The 12,052-nt window shown below is 47.4% G+C and overlaps 1 protein-coding gene across 17 annotated transcripts in view; it reads left to right on the forward strand.

Annotated features, from left to right (window-relative positions):
* Window positions 1-12,052, forward strand: part of phldb1b (pleckstrin homology-like domain, family B, member 1b) — an 88,437-nt gene that overhangs the window by 25,282 nt on the left and 51,103 nt on the right. For 3 of the 17 annotated variants that reach the window (XM_078929578.1, XM_078929575.1, XM_078929581.1), the window contains exon 1: window positions 1,014-1,285. The exons of 9 other annotated variants lie outside the window; for them this stretch is intronic. The gene's annotated coding sequence lies outside the window, so the exon portion shown is untranslated. Of the gene's footprint in view, window positions 1-1,012; window positions 1,286-4,638; window positions 4,803-12,052 lie in introns of those variants that run through there. 5 more of the 17 variants (XM_023961252.2, XM_078929580.1, XM_078929584.1 and 2 more) reach the window with 3 other exon arrangements.

The raw sequence follows: 12,052 nt of genomic DNA on the forward strand, positions 1-12,052 counted from the left end.
GGCTGCTGAGATTATAATTAGCAGCAAAGATGTCTTCAAGAAGACCAAAGAGAAGGTCCATGGGTAGTGACAGAGAACGTGAGGGCAGTTGGTGTTTTGGAGGATTAGATGGAAGCAGATGATTTGTTGTTGCGGCCCCCAAAAGAGAAGGAAGAAGTCACTTAGCTCCTGTGCTGCATTCTTTTTTTCTATTTGAAAGTCAACATGGGGCTGTATGATTTCTGTGTGGAGTTAGCATGTTCTGCCGTGCACGCGTGGGTTTTCTCCGGACTCTCCAGCTTCCTCCCACCGTCCAAAAAATGCTTCTGAGGTTAACTGGTGTCCCTGGAAATGTGAGCGTGTGTCCCAGCAGCAGACTGACCTGCTCGGGGTCCACCGCCGTCACCCAATAGCTGGGTAGGCTCCAGCAACCCCATAAACTTAAACTGTATTTATTGGTTTAGCGCCTTTCATATTGAAAACACAAAGCGCTTAACCCCAAGAGGAACAGTGATGGTGCTCCTGATGTGACCACGAACGTTTAAGAACTATTCTGTGTCTGTGTACACAAGGAGGACCCCCCCCCCCCCACGCCTCTGCACAGTGATGAAGAACCCTAACACTTTCCTGTCCCCCTCCTGTACACGGGCTTGTGTGCAGCGTTCTGCCGCTTGCTTGAACTTGCATGCCGTCCGTCTGGGTTTGGGTATTTCCACCTGGACCGTCACAGAGAAACCTGAGCGGCAGTATTTATAGCCGCTCAGGGTCTCTGGTGGGGTGTGGGGGGGGGGGGGTGAACTGCTGGAACTACAGCAAACTTTCTCTGAGCCCCCCCTCCCCAGGCTGGAGATCCCATCTGGACCTCTGCAGGAACCAAACCACGCAGACCTCTGGGCTCGTTTATGGAGCAGCCGGTAGATACTTAGACTGGAGAAGTTTGGTTTCCACACGGGGTGGGGAGGGTGCACTAGACCCCCCCCCCTCCCTTCACTGGGGGATGAGACCGTCCCCTCCCTCTGCACGCCACGCCCCCCGTCGGGGACGCAGTCAGCTGTTGGGCTCAGGCTCCTCAGTGCGCGTCATGCGCGGGCTCGGCAGACAATGGAGCAGCGCTACAAAGACAGCCGCGGTCCCCGCCGCGCCGCGTGAGCGCGCTTCGCCGCAGCGCAGAGAGAGCACGAGGTTCTGATCCGCTGCAGTTCGGTCATCCGGAACCAGCGCCGCAGGTTGGTTCCGAGAAAGTGCGGCACGTGGCTTCACTCTGGGAGGGGGCCCATGGAGTGCGCGTCCACGCTTCACTTCTGACGTAAGTGTGCCGTTACTGCAAGTTTTGTTTCCCATGCTGAGATCGGACCCCGCGCACGTGCAGCTCTGCGCTGTGATTGCGCGCCGCACCAGGAGGTGGCCGCGCACGCGCACGTTCGGCTCAGTTCGTCGAAAGTTCCCCCGCGGAATCACGTTCACAGAACCTCTCCAGCTGATCGCTGCAGCCTCTGCGCATGCGCATCTGTCTTAACTCCTGGTGTGTCTCGGCCCAGTTCGGACAGGCTTGGTTTCACAGACACCTGAGCACCTGCTGTGGGGCTGTTTCCCCTCGCGCGTGCATGTGCGTGGTATTAATAGATGGAAAACGGATCAGCCAGGATCCTGTCTGTCTCAGAACATAGCAGGACCTGGAGGTCCCGGCTCAATGTTCTGTTCTGACCTGGTTCTGATCCAGGGACCTGCTCCTTCATGATCATGTCGAGACCCTGAAGTCCTCTCCCACCTCCATTAAGGTTCTGGTCCGTAGAAGGTGGTGTGTGAAAGCGGGATGAGGAAGCTGCTGCTCACAGTTTGTCTATTGATCGCCATCTGTCTCCTTGGGGAGGGGGGTGGGTGGGGGGCGTTGGTGGATCTGAAAGTTTGGAAAACAAAGACGCTAAAGTTTTACGACCAATGCTCCAATCTGATGGGGGGAGGGGGGGCACAGAGGAGCCCAGATGTTTTATGGAGAGAGGAAGATAGTAAATGTTTGCACATCGTAAACCCTGGAACGGTCTGGATTCCTGACCCACACAGGTCCCCAAGTGTGTGGATCTCCTCTGGGGGGGGTGGGGGTCCTTCTTCTCCTCTTCCTTTCCTTCTGAACGCTAACCACCCCTGACGGGACGCCAGCGCACAGCTCCTGCTGCAGTCCTGAGGTCCCCGTTCGACCAAAGGCTGGTCATTCATCTACTGCTGCTGTGATGGTCTGGCCTGTTGTCAGCTGTAACCCATCAGGTTGCCGTAGCAACTGTCCGCCGCCTTTTGCTTCTGGGTCTTCACTGACGTCCACTCTAGAGGCTCCAAAGAGAACAGCCGTAAAATCCCAAAGGTCTGCACTTAACTGAGTAAAAGTGAGGCGTAGGCATCTTTCGGGTCACTTTGACCCCCTGAAGAGCATGAGGTCAGTTCAGGTCACCACGGCCTGACAGTGTTCTGAGCGACTATCAGCATAAATGCAGCCTGACCTGTGGACTTGATTCTCCTGAACACGTGTGAAGCTCTCTGCAGCTCTGCTGTCTGTTCTGATGAAAGAGCCTTTTAACTCATTCTTGGAGGATTTTTCAAAGAACATTTAGATTCAAAGTGGATTAGTTGTGAATCAGAAGCAGATGAAAAGATGCTGTTTGAAATAGAGCTCCGTCCTGATGCATTGCCTCACAAACAGATCTGGAGTCTGGATCTAAACGGTTTATGGGGTCTGAGGGGCTGCAAGCTAACGGGAGAGTGTGTAAACAGAGAGCTCTCAGCAACAGGGAGGGGAAGTGGGGGTTGGCATTCAGTCCCGCCCACAGTCCTGCCCAAAACGACTGCAGCTCTGCAGAAACTTTGTCCTAAAACGACACAGGGTTTTTAATTTTGACTAAAAACAGCAAAGTCAGGATTGAGAAACGATGGGAACACTTTAACAGCAGAGGACTGGAGTGGGACTTTGAGGACCTGGAGCAGGTCAGTCGCAGCAGGTCCGGTCTGGATGACTTCCCTCTGGTGGACTGTGAGGCATTCGTGTTCAACCATCTCTGTGTGTCTCTGGAAGGTGCATGTCAAACAGTCTTTGTTGTGAAGACCTAGACTTTAAAGTCTCACTCCCATCATCTTTGATCTGTTGTAAAGCATTCCCAGTGGTTCTTAATTATAATGATGCTGTTTTTAGCCAAAATCAATTAAAAACTATCACTTTCTAGGACATAGTTTCTACAGAGCAGAAGAAATTCGCCTCTGAGTTGTGGGCAGGACCGTTGGTGCGGAGCAACCCCGGACCCTCTTCCCATCATCCATAACAGAGCTATCTGTTTAACAGCCCCTCACACCCCCAACTAACATCAGCGGTGCAACAAAAACAGAAGCAATACCAGCTTCATCCAGCTGTCCAGTTCTGATCCAGATTCCAGCTCAGACCAGCAAAACAAAGACCTTCATGGATCCATTGGTCTGCAGGTGGATGATCAGAAAGGGGCGGAGCATGGAGACTGTGGCCCCGCCCAGCGTAGTTTCTATGTATTAAATACGAACCTTTTCAAACAACATCTGTTTCGTCTGCTTCTGATTAACAAGGATTTGATAGTATCCTTGATAAATATAGTTTTGAGCCTAACTTCTACGTCCTCCAGCAGAAGACATGACATGTTCAAACCTGTGTTTCCTTCAGTGTGGGTCTCTGAGTGGAGAAAATGGTTCAGTCCTGGTCATGGCGTTCGGCTTCTTTGAATAAGCTGTGAAGGTGAAGCCGTTTCTCCCACTGCGACTCTCTGAGACGCTCATCCTGGCCCGCGTCACATCTGGCCTGGCTCACTGTGACTGGGTTTCGGCGTCAGACAGGCGTCCCTCCGGCGTCCCTCCGGCGTCTCCAGCTGGCCCAGAACCGCTCGTGTGCTGGTTGGATCATCTAAGGAACCACATCACTGCAGTCCTCCCCCCACGCCTGTCTGCGCTTGTCAGAGGCTCATGAAAGCCGTCTCTGTTTGAAAACAGTGGAGTTTAGAGCTTTATAGGCAGACTTGGACAAAAATGAAAAAGGATGGAAGTCTACAGTTTTTTAATTGACAGAGTTAAATGGGGGGGGGGGGGGGGTGATGTGACCTTTTGATGTGCTTCCTCTGAGTCTGGGTGCTCTTGCAGGAATGTTACTGTGATGATGCCAGGAAGGGGTCAGCTTGCCCTTCAGGAGTCTCTCTATTAGATTAACCCCCCCCCCATCCGTACGGGAATCAATCAGGTTGATTACCTGGCAGGTTTCCCTGCTCTTGCCCCTCCTCCTCAGATGGAAGTTTGTGTCTGAGGTTCTGCCTGGGGGGGGTTTAACCCGCTGTACCGTGCCCCAGGTCATTTTCGTCTGTTTTCATTTTCCACGTCACAAATGAAGCTCCGCCCTCACAGCTACACCTGTTGCAGTAAAAGGCTGAGGACTGATGGATCCCTGATGGGACAGAGTCTGTTTCTCAAAGCTCCGCCCCTCACGGCAGACGAGGGCGTCTGGGCCCCTCGGCTCCACGAGGCAGATTTAGTATCCTGCTGTCTGTTCATGAGCACATCCCATCCAGTTTCACATTGAGCAACATACTGAGAAGACGGAAAACAGACTCTGGAAGCTCCCCCAGTCTAAATTAAGGACTTAGTGGTTTGAGGAGTGGTTGGTTTCTCAGCATGTTCCTGCTTTGCCTTTTTTTTCTTTTGGTGTGAGAGCCGCCCCATCCAGAGACAGGCAGGGCTGCTCAGTGTCACAGATAAAGCAGAAATCCCCCCCGAGAGCTCAGAGAGGTCCTTCATCATCTGGGGGGTGGTGCCCAGAGGACTCCTGGGTAAGTTTCTGTCTGCTTCAGCTCTTCCGTCACATTTAACCAGCTTATCTGATAGATTGTTGGGCCCAGAAGGTCCCAGCAGAGCATCTGTCATCCCTCACTTTACTTCAAACCAACTCTCACTTCTTAAGTATGCAGTGATAGGCGGGGCTTCATCCGTCTACAGGTCTGTAGGCTTATGAGTCCCCCGGACCCGCCTGAAGTCTGTCTGCATCATCAGCAGTGAGCGTTAATGCCTTCAGAGGGTGTCACTACAAATGATTTGTGAAAAAAAGAACTTATCACTTTGTCCGGGGAAGATCTGCTGCGTCTGATGTAGCAGAAATGTCTGTGGCTGTTTCTGATGCACTAATTCACTCACCCTGACCCCTAAAAGACTGTAGAGGAATGTTTATCGTCCTCTCTTCCATGAGCTGGGAGTTTATTCCGTAAAACAGGGGCTTGGTGGCTAAACGCTCTACCTCCAACCGTACTTTTACTAATTCTAGGAACCACAAGTAGTCCTGCGTTTTGTGAGTGAAATGTTCTGATTGGTTGGTAAGGGACAATGAGGTCCTTAATATAGGACGGGGCCATTCCATGTAAGGCCTTATAGGTTAACAGGAGGATCTTGAACTTGATTCTAGAATCAACTGGGAGCCAATGGAGCGAAACTAACACAGGAGTGATGTGATCTCTTCTGCTGGTTCCAGCTAACAATCTAGCTGCTGCGTTCTGAACAAGCTGGAGACTTCTTAAGGAACTCTTAGGACACGCTGCTAACAAGGAGTTACAGTAATCCAGCCTCGACGTAACAAATGCATGGATGAGTTTTTCAGCATCACTCTTAGAAAGTAGATTTCTGATCTTATTAATATTCCGCAGGTGAAAAAAGGCAGTTCTGCACGCCTGAGATATGTGAGCCTTAAATGATAAATCCTGGTCAAATAAAACCCCAAGGTTTCTAACTGTGGAATTGGGGGCTATACTTATGCCATCCAGGGAGACTATCTGATCAGACAGAACATCTCTGAGGTTTTTAGGACCAAGTATAATGACCTCAGTTTTTTCTGGGTTCAGGAGGAGGTAATTAATTGTCATCCAGGTCTTGATGTCTCTGATGCAGGCGTTCAGTTTCTCTATATCGTCATTCTGGTCAGGTTTCATGGATAAATACAACTGTGTCAGCATTAGTTTTCACTGTCAGCATAACAGTGAAAACTAATGCTGTGTTTCCTGATTATGCTTCCTAAGTGAAGCATGTAGATCATAAACAGAATGGGTCCTAAAACTGAGCCCTGTGGGACTCCATAGTTAACCGGAGTGCACTGAGAGGAACGTCCATTTCCTCTGATCCCTATGTCATGCTCTAATCTATGGAGTAGAATACTGTGGTCAATGGTGTCAAACGCTGCACTGAGGTCTTACAGGACCAGAGTAGTCCCTTTTTAAATGGTAAATCCTGGTCAAATAAAAGCCCTAGAGGAATAAGAGGCTGTACGGAGCTCCGTATAGAGCCGCTCCGTAGTAGGTAGGACGGAGCCGTCCAGAGTAGGATGGAGGCCATCTCTCCCATGAGCCCGGGCTTACCCCAAAACGCGCTCCAATTATCCACAAAACCAACGCCGTTTTCTGGGCACCATCTAGAAAGCCAGCGTTAAATGATGAAAAGCGGCTGTACATTTCATCATTGACTAAGTTCAGCAGGGGACCAGAGAAAATTACAAGAGTCGGACATCGACTTAGCCAGTTTACACACCGAAGCTACGTTTAACTTAAGAACCTCTGATTGTCTCCGTCTGGCATCATTACCGCCTGCGCGAATCACGACTCGACGGACTGGACTTACTCTGAGCTAACATCCTAAGGTTCCCCTCAATGTCACCAACTCTGGCCCCCGGATAACACCTGACTGTAGCCGCTGGGAGCTCCACGTTTCTAACTTCAGAAGAGCCTATAACCAGAGTTGAGGGTTTTTCACTGAGGGGGGAGAACCTATTACTAAGGTGGAGCTTCAGGTGCTCTAAGTTCTTGCGTTTAGCACTATGCTTCCTCCCCACCGGTACAAACCCTCCCTGTGTGCTTCCCGGCTGCTGGGAAGGCGCTGGGGTGCTAACTGGGTTAGCCCTGGTAGCGCGGCCCGCGCAACGAGTAACAACCTAGCTAGCTGGCTTAGCTTCCACTGTGCGGAGCCGCGCTTCTAACTGCTCCAGCCTGGCCTCCAAGTCTAACACAAGACTACACTTAACACACCTACCGCTGTCTTCACTAAAGGAGGCAGGATCCTCACTAAACATATGGCACATGGGGCAGGAGAGAGGGGGAAAGGCGGAAGGAGTGGAGGCCATGCTAAGTGCTAAGATAAGGCTAGCGGTGTTTAGCTAAGAAGAGAAGCAGTTTACTGTGCAAACATAGAATAAAGTGGACAGCAAGGGGTTAACACAATAGTGTATTCACTAGTATACTAAAGGCGCTAAATGTGAATGTGAATATTAACCAGGTAACACTTAAGTAGTAAGTAATAGTAATCAGGCTAATACCAAACAGGAGCAAACAGTCAAGCAACAATCAGGCAAAGGATTACGCTCACCCGGAAATGACATCACAGGAAGGAGCCTGTTTCCAGAGCTTTCTGGTGTCCCTAGACATAATAAAACTCCACAATTTCTACACTGTTCTTAGACAGACGTGAACATTTTGACACCTTTTCCTCATGTTTAAACTCCCCAAGTTCCAACCTTTGTAGAAATCCAGTATTATAAAACGCAAAAAAAAGATCTGATGGTGAAGAAAGATTTATGCACATTTGGCAAACTGAACGCGTTCTGTTACAGGAGACACGGCACGGACGAGGTTTAATGACAATGTCGACAGCTAATCAGGACACAGAACACACTGTAAAAACATAAAAAATGAAAAAGCATGAAAAGTGCACTTGAAAAAATTCTACAAATAGAAAGACGGCGAAAGGTGAACTGCGATACAGCAAGGAACTGCGCCATAACACGAGGCCATCCAAAGCCCTAGATTGAAATACAATATGGACGCGTTTTTTACGTTTTCTTTTTATGTCACTTGTTTGCAGAAGTAAAAACCTAAAGGCCATGTCACACAGACAGTACATTTTGCGCATTTTCCACTTGAAATATCGGTCTTTTGTGATACATGCGTGGTATACATCGATGAGGGTTTCAGCCGGCAGGTCTTTGCGTGAATTCAGTTTTGAGCTGTTCAAAAGTTTTGGTCAGTTGGGAATTACGCATTTTTTGCTTATTTTACGTAGTTTATACGCAAATATTATGTAAATCTTATGCAATTGTGTGCGATTTTTGCGAGATGCACACCGAAATTTGTGTCTTTCCACGACTTTCTATGTATGTCTAACAGACTTTTCAGGTGTGTACACTCAAAAAAATGATTCAAGCCCCTCTTTCATGTAATACAATTAAATTCTGTTTGTTTTATTTAAATATATTTATTTTAAAATAATGTATCTACATTTAATTGACCTAACACAAAATGTATTAATAGTTTCACCTATAAACTCCAGTAATCCAAAAGAAATGAGTTCAATTAAGGGGTGGGCTGTGCGCATGTTCAATGCTGTTTTCCTGTTTCTCTTTATTTATTCTTTTTATAGTATCTTATGCCGTTTTTTCGACTACAATTTTTCACCTATTTTAACCATTCAACTATTAAAATGTTCAGCTCTTTCGTCTAATGCCTGCTATGACTCTTGCTCCTTCAAATCCTTCGACTTTTCGAAGTGAAAAAACTTTCGTTAATGTTTTTCCATGTAAAAAACGTACTGTGGCTTGGAATCGTTTCAACTCTGCTTCTCCCAATAAGACGATACACGAGGAACCTCATTTATGGAGAAAAGGATTCTATCTGTTTAGACTGGCGGCCGTATGTTGCAACAGAAGTGTTAGCTCAGTGGATCAGTCAGTGGGATTTACATGCAGAGGTTCTAAGTTCAAATCAAGCTAACGACCGGTCTCAAATGATTTTTTTTTTTGCCTTGCCATTCTTGATAAAATTGAGTTCGACTAACTCAGCTATATTTCATTACATGGACGAATTTTCTTTGAGGTGGGGCTACTCATATTTATTGGATGGAAATCCTGCCCACAATTAAAGTTCATCCAAATTGAGTTCATCCAATGAGCTATTTTTTTGAGTGTACCACCGATGTATGACTTTAATGTCACGTATACGGCTCACCGATCACGTTCAAATAATGTAATGGAAGCAGGAATCACTAATGAATTGCAGATAAACAGCACAATAACCACACGGTTCATGTTCTACGTTGGTTTACGTGTTCTTAGCCTGCTTTGTTCGTACTTCTTCTGTGCTTTTAACGTGGTTCATTCCTGATTCGTCTGTGAAAATTTCACGAAAAGACCACAACTTTCTCAATTTTTTCCTCGTAGATTCGTGTACGACCAGTTTTCATGCGTGTCATACGCTCAAAATGTAGGTAGTGGGGGTGTGTCACGGCCCTAGTGAACATTTAACAAAGACTATGAATCCACTGTGTTGTGAAGATGGAAGATAATTTATAGAAAATATATTTACATGTTTTTCAAATGACAAACTGGTCTTTATTCGGCAGTCTTATGAGCATCAACATACACTAGTTTTTTGCAGAAACCTTTGGGAAATTTCCAGTGCTGGTTGGATCTGCTGACTGCACATCATTCCAGCAGCCCCCCATAAACTCACCCCAAAGCCAGGTTTCTGTTTGATTGGTCCTCTGCTCCTCCTGGAGGGACTGTGCTCCTCACTGATTAACTGGACAATGGGAGCCAGTCAGGTCTTCTGGGTAATTAAACTTTCATATGACATGCTACGGTTTATAAACATAGCCGCGTTCGCTGAATTAGACGGCGTGGGTCAAACACATTTTTTTTGCCGACTCATGGCTTTGAGCAGAATCTCCTCCGTTCTGCTGTGTGGTTCCTCTCCGAAGCTTTAGTCCGATGCTCCTTGCACTTGTCTGTTAGTTTTTGCTGAGCCATCCTGTGCTAATCCCTCATGTCCTCCGTCAGCAGCTGCGCACACATGTGCACGCTCGTGCGGCTGGGCTGTGCGTGTGCGGAGTCGGCCAGTCGCTGCCAGCGGCAGTTTGGCCCCTGCCTGCGAAGGAGCGAGCGGAGGAGACCTTTCTCCTCCTGCATGCTGCAGCCTGTGTACCGCTGCGACCCGCTCATCCAGGCATGAACACAGCAAGAGCACACCCTCCCTCACTGACTGAGTGAGGTGTGCCTGCACTTCTGCGACGAAGCAGTCCGTGTGTCTCGTCAAGTATGAGCGTTTCAAAAACACTTGCTTAACTAAAAAAACAGCAGATTTGTTGAACTGAATTCAAATGGGAGCCATCTCCCCGCCCACATCCTGTCAGCTCCGCCCTGAAACAATGATTTAGTGCAGGAATCTTGAACCTCATAGCTTGTAAGCCAAATATGTCTTTTTTGTGCTAGCATACACCTTACCTTGAACTTTTTAAAATCTTTTATAAGCTGAAATTCATGAACTGTGCGTGTAAATGTAGAATTTCTGTGAGCATCAGGAGTACCATACATGACACGAACCTCCACAGACTGAGTACCATCACTATCACCTTTTGGAGAAAGAAAAAAATCCCATCACCTTACGTAAAAAATAATTGCTGACGAATTGACTAATGAAATAATCGTTGGTGACAGCCTGACTAGTAGCTGGTCTCAGAGGTATATGTTTAATCATCCAAAGGCTGTTTTGTTTCTGAAGATAGCCTTTTCCTAAAACAAGAGTCTGGGTGCGCTGAAGCCGGTTGCTGGACCTTGCATGCAGCCATCCTCTGCATCCCCATTATCCAGAGTTACTAAACGAGTCCATGAACAGTCACATCCTGTAGCAGGGGTATTAATGAGAACAATAGAGTCAGAGTAAGAAGTGGCAAAGCTGGGATTGTGAGCAGGTTCTCTCAGGGTTAGAGCTAGTTTTCTTTCTTCTTCAAGGACTTCCTGTTTGCCTTGTTCATGCAACGTTGCGTCACAGCAGGAATAAAATGGAATTGTTTTTATTTAGTCTGGTTATCTCGCTTGTATCCATCAGAAACCCGGTTGCGGCTCAACAATTATGTGACTCCAGCTGTCGTCGTTTGGAGTAAGAAAGGCGGACGATGCCTCTGTAATGTCAAAGATCTAAAGCCTTAAAATCTGTTTGTCCATCAATTTGATCAAATCCGTCTGGATCTTTATGAAATCTGTTCCACAAAAGTACATTTTCTTCATGTTTCCTGCCTTTAATTTTATTGGAACAAGAGGTGTTGAACATTATAATCTTCATTTAAACTTCATTAGCCTTCAAAAGGTGCACCCCCCGCCCCCTCTCCTGAGAAAGACTTATGACATGGAGCAGCGTGCGAGGCTGCTGGCGCCTAAGGTGGCGTTTACCGCTGCTGCTCTTCTTGTGAAAAGGTTTTTCCTGAGTGGGATTGGGCCTGGGCAGAGTTTGTGGTCAGGAAGGCGGGGGGGTTAGCACTGGCTGAATCTATAGGAATCAGGAGGAATTTCTGAGAGTCAGATGACTGCTGAGGAGGAGGGCATGAAGACCTGCGGTGGAACTGACGGGGTTTTTAGAGACCACAGTGGTAACTTGATGATTGTGGCTCCTTCCCTTTGGCACAAATCTACAGTCAAAAACACTAAAAGTGTGGAAAGTTCCACCCCAACCAGGCTGGGGAAGATTGTTTTTAAAGTACTCAAAATCAACTTCCACACCAGTGACAGTATGTGAGGATGAAAGGAAAAAGAAAAGACAGAAAACCTTTATTTGCGGAGAACTATGAGCCAAATAAGTGCAACTCCTCTCCAGCTACAAACTCCATGATGGCAGCAGCCTGAAAGAATGACCCTTCAGTCAGAGATCATGTTTGCAGATGATGTAGACATGTTTCAGAGGGATCTTTATGCATCTGTTTGAGAAATATGACTGATGGCTATTTAGATCCAGATTCCAGGTCAGACCAGGAAAACGGAGACGTTCATGGATCTGTTTGTCTGCAAGTGGAATATCAGAAAGGGGCGGAGCATGGAGAATTTCTCCACTGTGATCAGATAATTTTCTAATTTGAGGTTTAGTTTCAGTGGCCACGCATTTGGTACATAGAGCTGAAAACGGTTGTAAAACCGTGTGTAGTGATGTGTGAATGCGAGAGTTTTGAACACAGAAGCCCAAAAAGCGCGTTTCCACAGACTTTACATTGGAAGTGGCCGCTTGAA

The sequence above is a fragment of the Oryzias latipes genome, chromosome 13, assembly GCF_053564925.1.
Source record: "Oryzias latipes strain Hd-rR chromosome 13, Olatipes_Hd-rR_3.1".
Classification (NCBI taxonomy): domain Eukaryota; kingdom Metazoa; phylum Chordata; class Actinopteri; order Beloniformes; family Adrianichthyidae; genus Oryzias; species Oryzias latipes.